Source organism: Amblyraja radiata, chromosome 15 (genome assembly GCF_010909765.2).
Source record: "Amblyraja radiata isolate CabotCenter1 chromosome 15, sAmbRad1.1.pri, whole genome shotgun sequence".
Lineage (NCBI taxonomy): Eukaryota > Metazoa > Chordata > Chondrichthyes > Rajiformes > Rajidae > Amblyraja > Amblyraja radiata.
Genome location: NC_045970.1, coordinates 33,736,568 through 33,755,231, shown reverse-complemented (window position 1 = coordinate 33,755,231; position 18,664 = coordinate 33,736,568). Strand labels below are relative to the sequence as shown.

Genomic DNA, 18,664 nt, shown 5'->3' with positions numbered 1-18,664 from the left:
GTTTCTTACCATCAGGCCAATTAAATATCCATTTAGCTAGCTCTCCCTAGATCCCATGTCATCTAACCTTTTAAAGCAGCTTACCATGCCAAAACTTATCAAAGGCCTTGCTGAAGTCCATATAGACTACACTTACTGCTCTGCCCTCATCAACTTTCTTGGTTACTTGTTCAAATAATTAAAATTCATGAATCAAGATTCCTCATGCACAAAGCCATGCTGATGGTCCCTAATCAATCAATCTTTGTACATTATCCCTCAGAATCCCATCCAGTAAAAAGCCCTGTCTCACGGTGCGAGTTGACCCACGAGGTACCCCGAGTGAAAGACTCGTGGTTGTGTACGAGATTCCAAGTGTATGATCAAGAGTTTAACCGCGTTCCCACGGGTTTGACTAAGTTTGCCGTTTACTTGTAATTTCTGCGATGTTCCAAGTTCGTCTCCCGAGTTACTCTTGAGCCAACCTGAATGAAGGTCTGTTTTAATAAGCGACAATGTTAAAGAAGACATCTCCATCCTGCGGCTTTGATTTAAAGATAGAATTTAGCGCGGCCACATCTATTGATGTGACCTACAAAGGGAAAATGCGCACCGTCCAGTGCCAGAGCAGTTATACTTATGATTTGTTTGAAACACACATCACGTTGTTAGAAGACCAGCGGGCGGAGGTTTGATATATTTTAATTGAATTTACTGCCAGGTCTACACACTGCGGGGAGACAGGAGATGAAATCTTTGAATGTGGACGGATGTGCACATCAGATTGTTGGGAGACGGAGTTCAGGGTTCGCCTCCTGAGCTGCTTTGGTGCCCAGGCATGAGTTGAGGGAGGTTGTTGGGGGGGTCAGGTTAAACTCACCCATTTGACAGGCAGAGGATTACGAGGATCCAGCGAGACTTGGACTGCATGGCCACCACGCCGCCGCTGCCTTGCTCCGACAACTTGTTGGATGTGGAGAGCCGAGACTGCCCCGCTGGTGACCAACTTCCCCCTGCCCTCCGTCGCCGCTCCCAGCCGGCCGGGAGGAGCTGTGCATGGAGCCCACCACCGGAGTCGTGTCTGACTGCCTGGGCAGCCTGAGGGAGGCAGATGCACCCTGCCCGGGGAGTGGCAGAGAGACTGCGGGGGGAGTACCTCACTCTGACTGTGATAGGGAGAGACAGAGGCGCGCACACACACACATACACACACAGTGTGGAGTTCCTCTGACTGACTGACTGTCTGTGTGCGGGGTGGGACACAGAGAGAGAGAGAGACACACACACACAGGCAGCGTGGAGTACCTTTAACTATGTGTGTGGGAGAGAGAGACAGAGGCAGACACACACAACGGGCAGTGTGTACCTCAGTCTGTGTGTGTGTGTGTGTAGGGCAGAGAGAGACACAGAGACAGTGTGGACCTCTGACTGTGTAGGAAGGAGAGAGGGGGAGAGAGAGACAGAGAGAGAGAGAGGCACAGAGGCAGTGTGGTGTACTTCGGCGTGACTGGGGGAGAGAGAAAGAGCGTACAGGACCTCGGTCTATCTGTGTGTGTGGGAGGGAGACTAAGCAGAAGAATACATCGGTCTTATTGTGTGTGGGGGGAGAAAGAGAGAGGTGGGGGGGGAGAAAGAGAGAAATGGGGGGAGACGTATATACACACACAAAGCAGAGTTTTACAGTGTATGTGGGAGACACAGGTGGACTGAGCACAGTACCTCGGTCTTACTGTGTGTGGGAGGGGGGGAGAAAGAGACGTACACTCACAGAGGCAGAGTCTCTCAGCCTGTGTGAGAGGGAGGGAGGGAGAGAGACACACACACACAAGGTGGATGTGAAATCTCACCTGCCTGTTTCAGTGACAGGCACCCGCCGCCAGTGAATGAAGACACCCCCATCTGTCTCCCCCTCCTCTTCCTCCACCCTCTTTCCTCCACCCCCCCTCCCTCCTCGCCCCCCACCTTTCCCTCCCAACTCCAGTCCCGTCCCGACCCCCTGGGAAACTGAAGGGAGCGACAATCAACTGCCACGGATACAAATAATGTCATACACAAGAAAGGGCAGATGCTGGTTGACAAAAAGTGAACACACAGTGCTGGAGTTACACAAAGACGCAGCAGAAATTTGGAAATGTCATCCCGTCACCCATTCCTTCTCTCCAGAGATGCTGCCTGCCCGCTGAGTTAAAGAGTGCCCACGGTATACTAACGAGTCACTAAGGTAAACGCACGGGCCACTACGTTCTTACAACGTGTTTAAATGTTTCAATTTTTAACTTCAGCAGTACATTTTACTCGTGGAAAACTTTACACATGTTTGTATTTTTTCAAGAGTTAACAAGTTTCACGGGTGCCACGAGCCTCTAAGTTTGCGTCCACGAGTTCCGACGTTCCCGCTACGTTAATTGTACGTGATTACCACGAGTTAAATTTGTTTTAAACTCGGGGTACCTCGTGGGTCAGCTCGCACCGTGAGACAGGGGTTTAACTTACCAACCACAAATGTTTAGCTTACTGGTCTATAATTTTCAGTTTTCTCTTTGCAGCCCTTCTGAAAGAAAGGCACAATATCTGTAAACCTCCAGTCCTCTGGCACCTCACTTGCAGCTAATGATGATGCATTAATCTCAGACAGATATATTCTCTGCCATAGGGTTCTTTCATTTGTTTTAAGACATCTAGCACCTCCTCTACTGTCCCAAAACATCCCCATTACCTTTACCATGTTCCCTTGTTGCCACCTCTTTCTCCCCAGTAAAAACAGAGATACAACACCCATCTCCAGCAGGCTCCACACATTGATGACTTCTTTGATTTCTGAGGGGCCAAATTCTCTGTGGTTACTTTTTCTCCCTTAATATACGTCTAAAATCTCTTTGGTCAGTCTTCTCTGCCAAAAACTATTTCATACAGTTCTCTGAATTGTCAGACAAAATTTTTCCATCTGTTTAAATTATTTGCAATGAAATATACCCACATGAATGTGGATTTTCATCATTTTCTGGAATTATATCAAAATATCACCAACACCTTGTGGAGAAAACATAATTTACAATTCAAATATTACCCATCTGTCCAACCATTTACTCACTGCTAGTTTAACAAACTATTTCATCCATGACAAATAGTCCCCTTGAGCCAGTTTTTTAATTGCAAATGTATATTTGTACAATGTTGAATATTAGAGATAAAAACATTAAACATGGTAAACCTGAGCAGGGCTGCTAGATCTGGAAAAGATTGGGAATCTTTGGTCTACTTTAAATCAGAGAAACAACCATCTCCTCTCCCTTATTTCAAAAACAATTTTAATAAACTTTCATCAATTGCCAAAATACATTTTTTGGGGTAATGCCAGTTTCATTCCTTTCACATAAGTTACCTGTCTGTGTTTCATTGGGACATATACAAATGTTAGAACTGCTTCCTTATATTGGTGACAAAGTTGTTTTTCACAGGGAGTTGCAGTCTGGATAACTGGGTATGCTTTGAAGTAAGCAAAAAGCATAGTGTAAAAAGTCGAGTTTATAAACAGTCCAGAGACTGGAACTGTTAAGCATACTTTGTTGTGCAATACATTGAACAGGAAATAACTGATTTCCTGGAGAGAAAAAAGACACTCCATATGTTACAGAGAAATGAATATTCTTTTGCAGAGCCATTGTTCAGAATTAAGTAAAATAAAAATGCTACCAGTTTAAACCAATAATTAATATATTTGCATAAACACGCTACACCAAAATAGTTATTCCCAAATTAAAATTGACAACGCACATTTATTTATTTTTCCAAAGTAGGCAAAATATTTAACGTCATTGTGTTTTATATTATTATCTCCAAAAAAAAGTCACTTTTTATTTAATTGGATATGACTTTCTTTTCCTGGAATTCAATGCATGGCTTGAAGTTTTTGATTCGTTTCTGTGTTTTGCAGCTGCAGTGGTACAAATCCCCCCCACCAATTCATTGCAGAGTTCATCAAATTTCCCCATTGTGCAGTCCCCACCCAGTCCACATCAGGGTCAACGTTTTTTTGGCATTTGCGTTGCTGACAACACCGAGAAAGTTGTAGCAGTTTTGAAAAGGCTTTGCTGTAACTACTTAAAATATTATTTCAATTACATTCTCAATGTTGATGAAATTTCGAGACAAGAACTAAAAAATATCGTAGTCTATTGTGTATCCCTCATCTAAAAACAAATAGCGTGGCACACAATTTTATTTAAAAAAAACAATTATTTGTTTTACGCCGTGAATGCTTATGCATATTTTTTAGTTCATTTCACGTCTTGTAATACTGCAGTCTTCCAGCTGTTGACCACATGATGAGTGTCGTTACAGAGTAGTAAAATCTCTGCACCAATTGAAGCTGGTCAGTGCTGGAAGGCTTTATCATCTCTCGCACGTATAGTTAAGGCAAAACAGATCACACCGTTTAAAAAAAACCAGACAGGATCCAGACCTGCTCTCTGTTACAGACTCTCAGAAGGGAATAAGGTAGGGGCTAAGCGTTAACTTTGGATGAGCTTTGATCTGGTTCCTTTTCCCGGCATTACTGTAGTTAATGGAAACATTTGGCCAGGCTTTAAAGATTTACGGATGGTGTTGTTGTTCACTAAACTCTGCCTCTCTCGCTCTGGCGATGAACGGCACGACCTGCAGGACTTCACTTGCAAACGCCAAGACGTAGTTCTGCTCGGAGACTTTTGAATGAAGCAAGCTTAAAATCAAGCGATTTTAAGTTTATTTGTTTTCACCCATAGACAGTTACCCCGCCCCTTTTTAAAATCACCGCAAGGCTTTCAGAATGAACCATCCTCGGTGGCTGGTTTTAAACAACCTCGTGCAATGTCTCGAGTACGTTCCCATCACTTATTGCAGGGCAGACACGATAATGCGGGATTAAAGTAAATTGCATTTTGTAAAGATGTACGTGCGTGTGGAGGGAGCAGTGCAAAAGACTACATATACTTTATGTTTTACAATTGCAATGCTTTTGTGCATTGCGGCACAATGGTGCAGCTGCAGCCTCTCAGCGCCAGAGACCCGGGTTCGATCCTGACCCCGGGTGCTGTCCGTGAGGAGTTGTCACCTTTTCCCTGTGACCGCGTGGGTTTCCTCCCACATCCCAAAGACACGCGGGTTTGTAGGTTAATTATACTCTGTTTAAATTTTTTTTTTTTAAAGCCCTTTATGTGTAGGGAGTGGATGAGAATATCCCATGTAGAACAAGCGTGTTCCCGATGTTGGTTGGGGGAGTCCAGAACCAGGGGCCACAGTTTAAGAATAAGGGGTAGGCCATTTAGAACGGAGATGAGGAATAACTTTGTCACCCAGAGAGTTGTGAATCTGTGGAATTCTGCCTCAGAAGGCGGTGGAAACCAATTATCTGGATGCTTTCGAGAGTTAGATAGAGCCCTTAAAGATAGCGGAGTCAAGGGATATGGAGAGAAGGCAGGAACGGGGTACTGATTGAGGATGATCAGCCATGATTAGTGAATGGCGGTGCTGGCTCGATGGGCCGAATGGCCTCCTGCACCTATTATCTATTGTGATCAATGGCGTGAACTCGGTGGTCTGAAGGGCACGTTTCCATTGCTGTATCTTTAAACTAAATGGTGTAGTGTGTCGGAAGGAAGTGCAGATGCTGGTTTACACCGAAGATACGACACAAAATGCTGGCATAACTGGTGTGGGTCAGGCAGCATCTCTGGAGAAAAGGGGATGAGACCCTTCTTCAGTAGTCCAGCATGTAGCGCACGACGAAAGACATCGCCGGCTCTTTAAATAGACTAACAAGGACAGCCGCTTACCTAGACTTCACTGACATTATCCCTTTTGATTTATGATGAGGCGGTATTCCGACTGTTTGTAGCCGGGGAGGGGGAGGGGGAGGGGGAGCGGGTCGGCCGGGGTCCACTCGCTCCAACCGTCTACGCTGTTCAAACTGAGCTCGAGCGCTGAGCCGCCTTGGTGACCGCGGGAGGGCGGAGCGCCCGCAGCCGCACTGAGCAGGCGCGGGCTTGGCGGCGGCTGCTGCGCCTGCGCTTTGTGGCGGTTCCTCCCGCCTCTGCCTCCTCCTCCTCCGCCTACAACACAAATCCGCCGGAGCCCGATTCGGAGGGAGGGAGAGAAGCAGCCGTTTTATCTGCAGCAAGAAGGGTGTGTAACGCCGGACGAACTATGCGGGGTGAAGGGCCGTGAAGGAGGAATTGCTATCCGAACCCCCCCCCCCCTTCTCCTCCAAACTTTGGATGTTTCGAGAGAGGTCACAGTGTTTATGGTCAGTGCATGCTTTTAAACACGCGCCCTGAAGTGCCATTAAAAAAAGATGTTTCCTCACTCCATCCTATGCTCTGTGTTGAAGTAGCAATTGGATGCATCCCTCTTTCTTTCCTCCCCCTCCACAGACCCATCCATGTGATTCGTTAGTGTGCAAAAGGTGGTTGTATTAATAGCCTTTCAATTGTGCAACTTGATGAGGGGATTGAGTGAGCGATGTGACCCCAGCGTGGCTGTTTCGCCCACAGCTGCAGAAATTTGTTTGCATACAAACAGTTTTGTTACAGCAACGAGTTCAAACCAGTTTTAAACCAAGAGGCTGTGATTGTGATAGCGCCGGTGTGTCCCAGTTTTGGATTTCGTGGAGTTTTTGCGTAGGATTGTAGATGCTTTGTTACTGTGGTTTAAAGTGGGCGGATTTTAATACTGTATCGAATACGTTAACTCGCTCACACAACCGTCAGGGACTTGAAATAACAATCTTCTTTTGAAGTGAAAAGGCTCTGAGAAGGAAAAGGCTCTGAGAAGGATCAGCTCAACAAATTAAATTTAATAGGTAGTAACACTCTCCAATTTGTTTCAAATATACTCGCTCGTTTAGTTTCGGATGAGGGTGCTGGACTAAATGAGGAGTATAGTTCATGATTTTGGGTAGGATTTTTTTGCCCCTAGAATTAATTGACAAATGGGATAATTTATCCATCTGGAAGAGGTTCGCCAGGTGTCTGAAGAACGGTCTCACTCGAAATGTCGCCTGTCCATTCCCTCCACAGATTTTGCCTGACCCGCTGAGTTCCTCCAACATTTTGTTTTCTTTCTCTCCAGGGATCTTTGGACATGTTTTAATTATCGCAGTCCATTGGCGGATACCAATTTGTGTGTTTTTTTAAAAAACACTGGCTTTGCAGTATCTGGGCCAGATTACAATGGTCGTGTCCAATCGACAATGATAGTGAAACTGTTTAACCATATGGTTTGTAAATAATTTTAATCACGTTGTAGAATAGGCCAAGAATCAATCTCCCAATGCTGCGATGGATTGAATAAGCTGCATAGCGTCAAATTGGTGCAGTATGCTTGGTAATTAACTGTTTGAATAGTTGGAGCAAATGTAACTATCAGATCTTAATGCAAGCTCTACATCCTATTAAATTGTGTGAACAAGTGCATGGCAAACTCTAACTTTAAGTTCTTGGTACTAGTGATTTAAAAAAATATATATATCTTATGCAATTCAAATTTGCAGTTTGATTAATCCCGGCCTTTCTGAGTGCATATACATCATCTGCCTCTTTTCTTTCTAATGTTGTACCATTGTTATATCTGCAGACCTATAATTAATGGACTTATTTCAGTTGCCTATACAGTCTTACTGCATGGAAACAGGTCCATCGACCCAACTCACCCACGACAAGCAACATGCTTCATCTACACCAGCCCCACCTGCACGTGCTTGGGCCATAAACCGATCCTATGCATGTACCTGTCCAAATGTGTTAAATGTTATGACTGTATCTCCCTTAACTATCACTTCTGGCAGCTCATTCCATACCCACCACCCTTTGTGTAAAATAAAAGTGATATCCCTGGGGTTGCTACTAAATCCACACGCGCGCACACACACCTCCACCTTAAGCCACCACCCTCTAGTTCTTGATTCCCCTACTCTGGTCAAAAGACTCTGCATTTATCCAATCCATTCATACACCTCTAAGATCACCCCTCATCCTTCTGTGCTCCAAGGAATAAAGTCATAGCTCAGCCCATCTGCCCAACCGATCAAGATCCTGCTGCAAATTTTGACAACCATCTTCATTATTTGCAGTACCCTACCAGCTTTAGTGTTCTCTGCAAATTAGCTAATCATGTCTTGCATGTTCTCCTCTAAATCATTGATATAGATGACAAACAGCAATAGGCCCAGCACAGAATCATGAGGCACATCACTAGTCACAGACTTCCACTCTCAAAAATAACCTTCCACCATCACCCCCTGCTTCCCTCCATGAAGCCAATTTTCCATCCATTCAGCTATCTCTCCTTGGATCCATTGCGATCTAACCTTCCAGAGCAGCCTCCCACGTAGAACCTTGTCAAATGCCTTCTTGAATGAACATACCACATTTACTCATTTCCAGTCATGTAACTTGAATGTGGCCAGCGAAGATTTAAAAATTGTCTGAACCACGCAATCTCTTCTCTTGGCAGCCTTGATATAATTCTTCAGGCCTTTAAGATGTATCCACTTTGAGCCTGCTAAGATATCTAGTACTGAGAAACAAGGAGCTGCAGATGTTGGTTTACAAAAAAAAAAAAGAGCTGGAGTAACTCAACGGGAGAGGCAGCATCTCTGGAGAATATAGATAGCATCAAATACCATTTTCACTCTCCAACTGGAGTCCCTTTTGGAGAGTACAAATGAGAAGCTCGACTTCCGCATGTCCTTTTGTTCCATATATGGATTGGCCCTACTCTTTCCTGGATTATTTTCTTGTACTTAAATATATTATGCTTTCAAGTTTTTCTTGACCACTTGACTAATATTTTGTCACTTTTTAAAAAAACTATTGCTCCTGTCTGCATTTTGCAGTTTTCAGTTCTCTTCCATATGCTTTTTCTAATCCATGTTGTGCATCTATTGTCCTTATCCTTGTTTATATTCATTGCAGGCTTGGGAAGTGCTGCTGGAATAGTTTGGGTGTAGTGTATTTCATAGATGGTTTTGGTGGTACCGAGATTGAATGTTTCAGATGGTGAATGAAGTGCCAATGAAACAGGCTACTTTTTTCAGTATTTTTCCCTGATTTCAGATAACTTTAATTTGTGATTGGACTGCAACAGTTTTAACCTTGGTATTAATATTAAATTTAAGAGTTTTGTGGATTAGCTTTACTGGCTACAACATGCCTCTTTTTTCCGAAAAATGATGTAATGGCATGTATTTTGCTAAAAAATAATGTTCTGCCCCTATTCATTTCCAGGATAAGGATTTTGACATGAACTGAGATTGACAAGGATGTGAAAGATGTTATTTGAAAGTTTGTTGCTTTCTTTCCAGCTGAAATAATACTGCGTTTCAGCAGTTTATTCTGTTCTTGTTTGCTAACACACCTGGCAATTTGATATTTTCCCATAAGAATGGCTTTGTAAAAGTGCAGACATTGTGAAAATATGTAGTGGCAGTGAGAGAGGATGGGATCTATTCTGAAATAAAGGTTAACGGATGTTTGTTTAGAACAGTGGTATATTTAATTTATATTTAGCTTGGTCTTATCTGCATAAAGTGTAAGGACTATGTACTGAGTGCCTCAAGCTGCAATTTCTTTTCGCCTTGTGACATGGCAAATTATGTTCTCTAGTGTTTAATCTTTATTGTCACAACTAGATTTTGCTCCAACAAACTTTATTCGCATGTTGAGCCAATTTCAGAGATAATGGGGAAATTAACCAATCTCCACCACGTTCAAACCCAGATCCACCCCAATCTTGGTAATCGTGTTGCAGTATACAGATGACACTTGCAGTTGCGTACAATTGAAGATGGGTCTTCCACTCCATGTTTGAGTTAAAGGTCCTTTACCAACTTGCCCCTGTTGTACAACACCAACCTTTAACAATAAGTGTGCAAGGAAACACAGATCACTTCCCTTATCTGGTTACGAGGTGGCTCCCAAAAGTAATGTTGATGATAAAAATGACCATTGCCTTCAATATCAGCAGAGCCTTTGATTAAAGCAATGGGTATTTTGAAAAACACAATCTTCAATCTTATCAAAAACCTCTCCTGTACACTTTAGAGATACAGCGTGGAAACAGGACCTTTGGCCCACCAAGTCCATGCCAACCAGCGATCACCCCGTACACCAACACTATCCTACACACTAGTCGCAATTTACAGTTTTTACCAAAGTCAATTAACCTACAAACCTGTATGTCTTTGGAGTGTGGGAGGAATCCAGAGCACTCGGAGAAAACCCTTGCAGTCACAGGGAGAACATACAAATTCCATACAGATAGCACCCATTGTTAGAATCTGGGTCTCTGGTGCTGCTGTAAGGCAACAATACTACTGCGCTGCCCAAAGAGACCTAGATTATCAACAGCAGCTAACTTAAGGCACTGGAAAGGTGCCACCAATGTCATCTCTGCACAATCCTTCACATTTAATGGAACGATACCTGAACCTTTGGTGTGTAGGGAGTAACTGTAGATGCTAGTTTAAAGCAAAGACAGACACAGAAAGCTGGAGTAACATCAGTCAGGCAGCATCTCTGGCGAAAAGGAATGGGTGACATTTCTGGTCAAGACAGAGTATGAAGAAGGGTCTTGACCTGAAACGTCACCTATTCCTTTTCGCCAGAGATGCTGCCTGGCCTGCTGAGTTACTCCAGCTCTCTGGTCTGTCTTCGGCCTGAACAGTTGCTATCTTTTCTAGACCAGTGTTCCCAGTACTGGGGCCCTAAAGACCCAATCTGTTCCATTGGGCAGATTGCGTCATTTGCATTTCCAACATCAAACTTTCAAGTTGGGCACTCTATTGCTGACTGTTGTAGAAGCTATTGGAAGATGGATGGAAGATGAGAGGTAAAGATTTCTCAACCTAGAAGAAATTCAGCATTACCACCCCTGCATTCTTGGGAATTCCTGGGCACGACTGCTCAAGTGGAAATGAAGCATTGTGGATGGGATTGAGATCCTTGATTAAAATCTTGAACACACAGAATATATGGTAGGAACGCACTACCTGTCTAACTACTGCACCTACCTTCATTGTTAGGAACCTCCTGCCCCATATTTGGAATTGTCTGCAGTTCTAAAATTGGAGTGATCTGTCTGCAGTGATCAGACACCTCAACAAAAAAATAAAATTGAAGCAAGTTATCGTGAGGAACTTCTGAAGAAGATGATTAAACGTCATTTAATCTTGCATATGTACCCCAATTCTTGGTTGCATTACATGTAAGTTGGTTACACTAAATTACACTAATGTACCCAACTCCTATACCCAACCACCAAAAAATCTGGAGATGCGACGTTATGTAGATCGTTTCGATTTGAAAATGTATACAATAAACTTAGTAATCTGGTGTATTTGGGACTTCGGTGGTGGACTGTCAGATTATCTGGACTATTGGATGTTATTCCAAACAACATTTAACTCTTGCTAAATCAGTTTTTTAAATCATACAGTATTTTAATTTTCCAGTGAACCTTGCAAGTTTCAAGGAACATGAGAAGTAGGAACCTGGTGTGCTATAGCGAGTATGGGAGTCAACAGACAGATGTCTCACTGCTGCGTTATTCAAACGATCATACAGTAGATTATCATAGTTTTGTGTAATTCCATTTTAAATATGAACAAAGGATTTCAAAATGAAAATATAAGGACAGGACTAAAGCAAGGAAGTAAATGCTATCTCTAACCTTGTTAGTCGAAGTCCTTGAGTCCATTGGGCTGGAAGGTGAATGTAAGTAATGTTCCTCTTTAGTTATATCAATCTTTAGTTTCCCCTTTCCTATGGAACATATTGTAATTTTTAGATAAGATATTTAAGTACATCCTTTTCCTGTGGTGCAACACTATGAAAGAATATTGCTTGCAGAAAAGAGCAAAATATGTTTATTTGGATGAATGACTTGTAGCACATTTAAATTAGATTTGAACAAAATATGTTTTTGACATCTTGTGGGTGTTTGTGAGATTACAAGATAATGGCGTAGGGAGACTGATGTAAGAATCTATTATCAGTGCTTCCACTAACCACCTGGAGCTTCAATTCCAGAACTGATTACTATGCACAAAATAGCTAGCTTAAATTTGCTATTTGTTGATTTTTAACATTGCTTCCTGTCATACTGAACGCTTATCAGAAGGAACATGTTTGAATTGTTTTTATTTAATTGCCAAGAATCTGTTCAGTTGATTGAGGACATTTAACTTGCCAAAGCAAATCACATTGTCTCCTTTGAAATGTATTGAACTGAACTGAGTTGGATTTTGAAGTAATTTGATTTAGTTATTCTTAGTCAGCAGGTTGTGCAGCAGAAAAACAGGTCTTTCGACCCAACCATGATACCTACATGTAGCCTAATACCATTTACCTGAAATCCACGTATAAACCTTTTCTATCCAAGTGCCTGTCCAAATGCCCTTTTAAACATTGCAATTGTATCTACCTCTACCACTTTCTCTGATAAGATGTTCTGTTTTAACCACCTTTCTCTGTCTCTCCTCAAATCAACTGTAAATTTATCCATTCTTGCCTTTTAAATCTATGCGCTATGGACTCCCCACTCCCACCCACGACAAAGCCCTATCTACCTATCAATGCCCCTCGTAATTTTCCAAATCTCTATTGTCAGCCTCCTATATTCTAGTGCGAATAAACAAAGTGAACTCCATTCCAGGCATCCTGGTGAATCTCTTAACTCTTTCTAACACTACCACATCCTTCCTGTAATGTAGTGACCAGAACTGTATGCAATACTCCCAAGTCCATCCTGACCAATCTTTTGGATATTTGCAACATTCTTGCACGCATACAGTGTACATCGGCTCTATGGAAGACTAGTTTATAAAGTGAAAAGCAGACATTTTCCAATCTGTGATTCGTGAGTTTCTTAAGGATAATTAAAAGCCCTGTCCCACTGTATGAGTTCATTCAAGTGCTCTCCCGAGTTTAAAAAATATATCAAACTCGTGGTAAGCACGTAGAATGAACGTAGTGGCTACGTCGGAGCTCGGGGACGTCTCTTAGCGGCTCGTAACGCTAACGGCAGGTACTCGGGAAATGCGGTAAACTCGGGAAGACTCGTGAAGATTTTTCAACGTTGAAAAATGTCCGCGAGATCCCCGAGTACTTACAAGCGGCCATTACCGTAAATCTCTGAGTTCGAATCGGGGCCAAACTCGGGAGAACTCTTGAATGAACTCATACAGTGGGACAGGGCTTTAAGAAAGATGATCTACATACTCTCTGTAATTAAAAAATCTTCAGGTCCTTTTTATTTCTGCTGTTATCTGTGCAAGTAATAATTAACATCCTCTACACTAATGGAAATGTGGGCTCTCTTGCCACTTTTCTCTCTAAAATGTGTAACCCAGGAGCTCGGGCTTTGAATCAACAATCTATTGAAATAACATGGATAAGTGAACAGCAAACCGTATAAAGCAAGGTTATAAACATTGATTTATAAAGGACCCTTTTTATCTGTCAAATTCTTTAAATTAAAGTTTAGACTATTCAAGATGATTTTAGCTTTACTTAAAATGTGTTGCCCTCTGTCTAACGACAAATGATCAGCCGAGCAGTAGTGTACTATTAGTGTACTATTGGACTAGAGGTCCCTTGAAGCCTTGCTGTACTCTTTAAACCCATGACTATGGCTAAGCACAGCCATCTACCAATTCACCTTTTGTCAAATCACCGGTGATGATGAATCTGCATACATGAGAGGATAGAACACCAGGTTGAGTGGAGTTGCAACAATATTGTCAACAAAACCAGTTACAAATCATTAACGTCAGAAAGGGTAAGTTGGGAGACCATGCGGCAGTTTTCATTGGCGATACAAGATGGCGGATGTGCAGGAGTGGGCGCCGTCTGTGTATGGCAGCCTGCCTGCAGTCTGTCTCTTCACCTTTTTTTAATTTTAAGTCCTGTTAAAAAATGTTAGTGGAGGTCTTTTATGTGGTGGGTGGGGGTGGGGAAGGGGGAAACTTAATTTCTTAGTCCCCTACCTGGTCGGAGAGGCAGCATCCCTCCGAGCTGCTTCTTCGCCCCGTCCTCGCGGCCTACCATCAAGAATGGAGCGGCGTTTCCTGTCGGGGCCGACCGGGACTACAGCTTCGGCGGCGTTGGCGCAGCGCTGGGATACCAACATGGAGCGGGCGATGCCTTACCGGGTCGCTGTGCAGTAAGCTCCGGAGCGCTGTGGCCGTCGACTCCCAACATCGTGGAGCTGTGGCTGCGGGCGTCTGGCCGGCGCTGGATTTGGAGCGCCGCGGAGCCTGGGATCGAGTTCGCCGGGGTCGGAGCTCCAACCGGCGCGGCCTGAGGACTACGAGTGCCCCGGTCTCTGGGGAGGAGGCAGCCACTCCAGACTTTCCAAGCCGCTGTGGAATGTTTCACCCGACGCCGGAGTTCCATCTTCACGGCAAGAGGGTCCTGAAAATTATCGGACTGGCTGAAAGGCCACAAATGGGCCCCAACCTCGGGTGTTTCACAGAGGAAGAGGACTTAACTTTCTGGTGCCTTTCCCCACAGTGGAAATTTTTTGATTCTGCTGTGGGGGGACGTTTGTGTTGAACTCTATAATGTGTTGTGTCCATTTTCTTTATTTTTTTTTTAACCTTCTATGGTTTGTATGGAAACTTATTATCTATTTTATGTAAAGCACTTTGGTGTCAATGTGAGTTGACTTAAAACGTGCTATATAAATAAAACTTACTAGTAGTAAATGGAGTCAGCAGTTTTCAATTTCTAGGCATGAATATCCCAGCATAGAGATATAATCATGGAGGTCTGCTAATGCCTCTACTTTCTTAATTTAAAGAGACTTAGCATGTATCTGAATACTATAACAAATTTCTACAGATATGCTGTAGAAAGTATTCTGATTAGTTGCATCATGTCCATGTATGGTAATTCTAATGCCCTGGGATGCAAGAGGCTACAGAGAGTGGTGGACTCAGCCTGGTTCATCATGGATACAACCATTGACAGCAGCTGCACAAGGGTTGCCTCAAAAAGATGGCATATATCATCAAGGATCCCCACCATACGGGCCATACTACTTGCTAAAACTGTCGGGCAGGAGATCACAGCCTGAAGTCCCAGGCCACCAGGTTCACAAACAGCTACTTGCCACAAACACTTATTTTCTGTTGACATTGCCTTATGAGACATCATTTTTGTTTGGCTCATTTAAAAAATCCTATTGTTCCCAGAAGTCTGCAAACTCTAGCAAAAAGCTAGCAGGAACTTCAGAGCAAGGCTTAAACAATTGGAGCAGATGCTGGAAATTTGAAATAAGAACACTATTGTGGAAACACTTGGTCAGATAGTATCTGTGGAAAGGAAACAATTTCAGATTGAGGACTCTGCATCAGAACTGTGAGAGGAAGCATCTGATGATGTCACTTTGACCTGGAGTGACAACTCTAAATACAGATGTTGCCTGGCAAAAATATTTTCTTTTTGAAAGCACATGCTTGATAATGCTGAATGTTTTTGTGCCTGAACATTACCACTGAACGGTCTTCTAATCTAAGAGTGTGGCCTCTTGAACTTTTTTGTTCTCTGCACTTTCTCTGCAGCTGTATAGACAAAATGCTATAACACGATATTGTGTCCGATAGTATTTTTCTCCTTGCATTACCCCTTGTTCTAGTGTATGACTTGATTGTACCTGTGTACAGTATGATTGAATAGCAGTTTTTCACTATCTAGGTAAATGGGACAATAACATACCATGCTACATGACGTTATAATTTGTGTAAGAGTTTATGATAACAAGAGCATATATCTAAACAAATACATTACAGATATCTTCAGACATTTGAGGTTGCCAAGTGTCTTGTTTGATGTCGGCATAGGAACTAGCACAATAGATTGAGAAGGACTTGTTTCTTAATGTATTGTTGTATGATTAGTTTGCCTTGGATGACTACCAATACATTTGGATATCTTGTTGGGTATCAACAAAGACACCGCCTGGATAGGGTCTGCCTTTGAATAAAAATAAAACCTTCTGCAGTCTCTCTTTGATTGCAATCATGTAAATGTATCGTTATACTGAAGTGGATCAGAGGTCTCTGTGTTGGCCACATCAGGAGATCTGGGGAAAAAGAAGAAGTCCCTTTTTAATGAAAATCAAAATGTTCTAGATAAAGCTATAACTTTGTTTCTTTTGGTTGCTAGGAATGCTGTTTGACATACAATTGTAGTGACTCTTGGAATGATGGCGCATTTCCAGAAACCAAACATCTGCAGAGTTTTGAAAAGAGTGTGCGAGCAGCATGGAATATTACTTTGAGAGAGTATGAATACTTACATACTGAACAAATCATAATTTTGGGAGGTGGGGTCGACCAGTGCTATCTTGTTATCTATATTTGTTAATAGGAATGACAATTTGTTTGGCAAGATATCTCTTAAAATGCCACCTGAGGAGTTTGACTAAACCGAGTTCATAATCATCCAGAAAAATTCTGCTGTGTGCTGGATTGATAGGAAATTGGTTTTGGATGCTGGAGCTATTTCTTAAAATTCATGTGACATAGCCGAACATGAGCTTACAGCTGACAGTTTATGCTACATCCGTCAGGAAAAGTCATAACCACTTTCCTCTAATTGTTCTTCTCTACGTGGGAAGTCCACATAAGCTGGAGGACTATAGGCACATGGTTTTGCGCTTTAGCAGTAGCTGACCACACTGGTCCATGTTTAGTTTTAGTTTAGAGATGCAGTGTGGGAATGAGGATATGTGTGAGATATTTTGTTTAAGTGGTCATCCACAGATTGAGAGTGCAGACGGAGCAATACATAATACAAAAGAACATGTAGACAGTATAGAATAATCCTAAAGGGATTTAGACCAACCAGTATTCAATTCTGAATACTGATGGGGAAGAGATTTCCCCAGAATGCAGATGGACTCCAGATCTTAACATGGGTGGCTTAATTGTACGGGAGGATGAAGGGTCAAATGAGCAATGGTTAGTTAGGGTGCATTTTATGTATGAAACTACATACAGTCTTTCAGTGCTTGTCAACTAGGCTAATAAGACTAAATGATATTTCAGAGACTGGTGATGGCTGAGTGAGGAAGGGGAAAAAATTAATCAGGAATGCTGTTTAGTCTTGGTTTGTAGTTATAGGGGAATAAGATCTGAAACTTGTTTTCCTGGTTTTACTGTTGTCTTGGCTTGGAGAATAAGCAATTGCTAAAACTTTAGGGGAGCACCTCCAACCTGTGGATGTATATCTACTACAGGAATGGAAAAGTGAGGATAAATTTGGAGTGGTACTGATTTTTTTTTGCAAGCATCTGTTGAATGCAGTGGCAAAATTTTGTTCTGCCTATTATCTGGGCAAATCGTTCCATGCATGAATACATTGGGTAGTGCCAAAACTACATAAAAATAAAACCTTTTTAAAATTAAATTCCTTTAATAACAATTGGCAATCTTCATCTTATTGGGTTGTTCAAAATGATGAACAATGTTGAATGGTTAATTAAGTAAATGGATTTCAATAGGTAGAGATTACCACATAACAATTATTGTTGTGAAATGTGAATGAAAATGATTGTTCATTATTAAAATACACATCAGCCAATTAATTTTTGCTGCAAATTATCTTTAATTTAAAAGGGTGCGTCAGTCTTAATAACAAACCGTCTTTATTTAACAATGTCTTCTGTACGCGATTGTGCAACTATGCTGTGACTATTGTGGGCAGAGGTTATTTCAATATTTTCTCAATAAAACAATGAAAATCATTTGAAATGTTAATACTAACCTTTAATTACATTTGAGGATGGGGATTTTCTTCCCTGTGGGCCTTAATTTTGTGATCGTATGCGTCATGGTCATTTGAAAAGACCGAATATTTAAATGCAAATTAAACCATGGGCAGGGGGGAGGAGAAGAAGAGATAGCTAATTTAATATCAGATGACTTGCGCAGAGAAATGACGGAGAAAAAATTCTAATAATCTAACCTGGTCCCTTCACATTGATACAATACCTGGTCCCTTCACATTGATACAATAGTCAAAATAGCACATCAGTATATTTAGTTTCAGGTTGAGACTGAAGAAGGGTCTCAAGCAGAAATGTCACCCACTCCTTCTTTCCAGAGATGGTGCCTGTCCCGCTGAGTTACTTGAACATTTTGTGGCTAACTTGTACCAGTCACCCTCCTTGGAAGTGCTGCCATATTTTTACTGTTGACCTCATTGGCTATTTTAATATTGTACTTTAATATTTGTTTGCACTACTTTTTTGCACCACAAGCTTACACTATTCTGCTATTATACACTATTCTGCTATTTTCCACTTGTCATTGTATTTATTGTATCATTTCTGTATACGCACTGCTACTTTGAGCTTTATGTGAACAAGGAATTTCATTACATCCAATGACAATAAATTAATCTATAATATGAACTGAATTTGTAGAATTCAGCATTGCATCCAGAAGTCTGCAATGGGCCCAAAAGAAAGATTTCATTTGATGAAATCAGAAGGAAGTCATTTGGCCCGATTTGCCAAATTAGGATCTAAAATCATCTTTAATATTTAAGACCAGATACATGATGGGGGATGTAAAGATTACATAGAGCTGGATAATACTACAGTCTTACCTGTCATGGATAAATATATAGCAATATCTTTA

The 18,664-nt window shown here is 42.0% G+C and overlaps 1 protein-coding gene across 3 annotated transcripts in view; it reads left to right on the top strand.

The window, feature by feature from the left end:
* Window positions 1-4,335: 4,335 nt before the first annotated feature.
* Window positions 4,336-18,664, top strand: part of add3 (adducin 3) — a 131,634-nt gene continuing 117,305 nt past the window's right edge. Inside the window, exon 1 of one of the 3 annotated variants that reach the window (XM_033034001.1) lies at window positions 4,336-4,476. The gene's annotated coding sequence lies outside the window, so the exon portion shown is untranslated. Of the gene's footprint in view, window positions 4,477-5,995; window positions 6,263-18,664 lie in introns of those variants that run through there. The other 2 variants (XM_033033999.1, XM_033034000.1) reach the window with 2 other exon arrangements.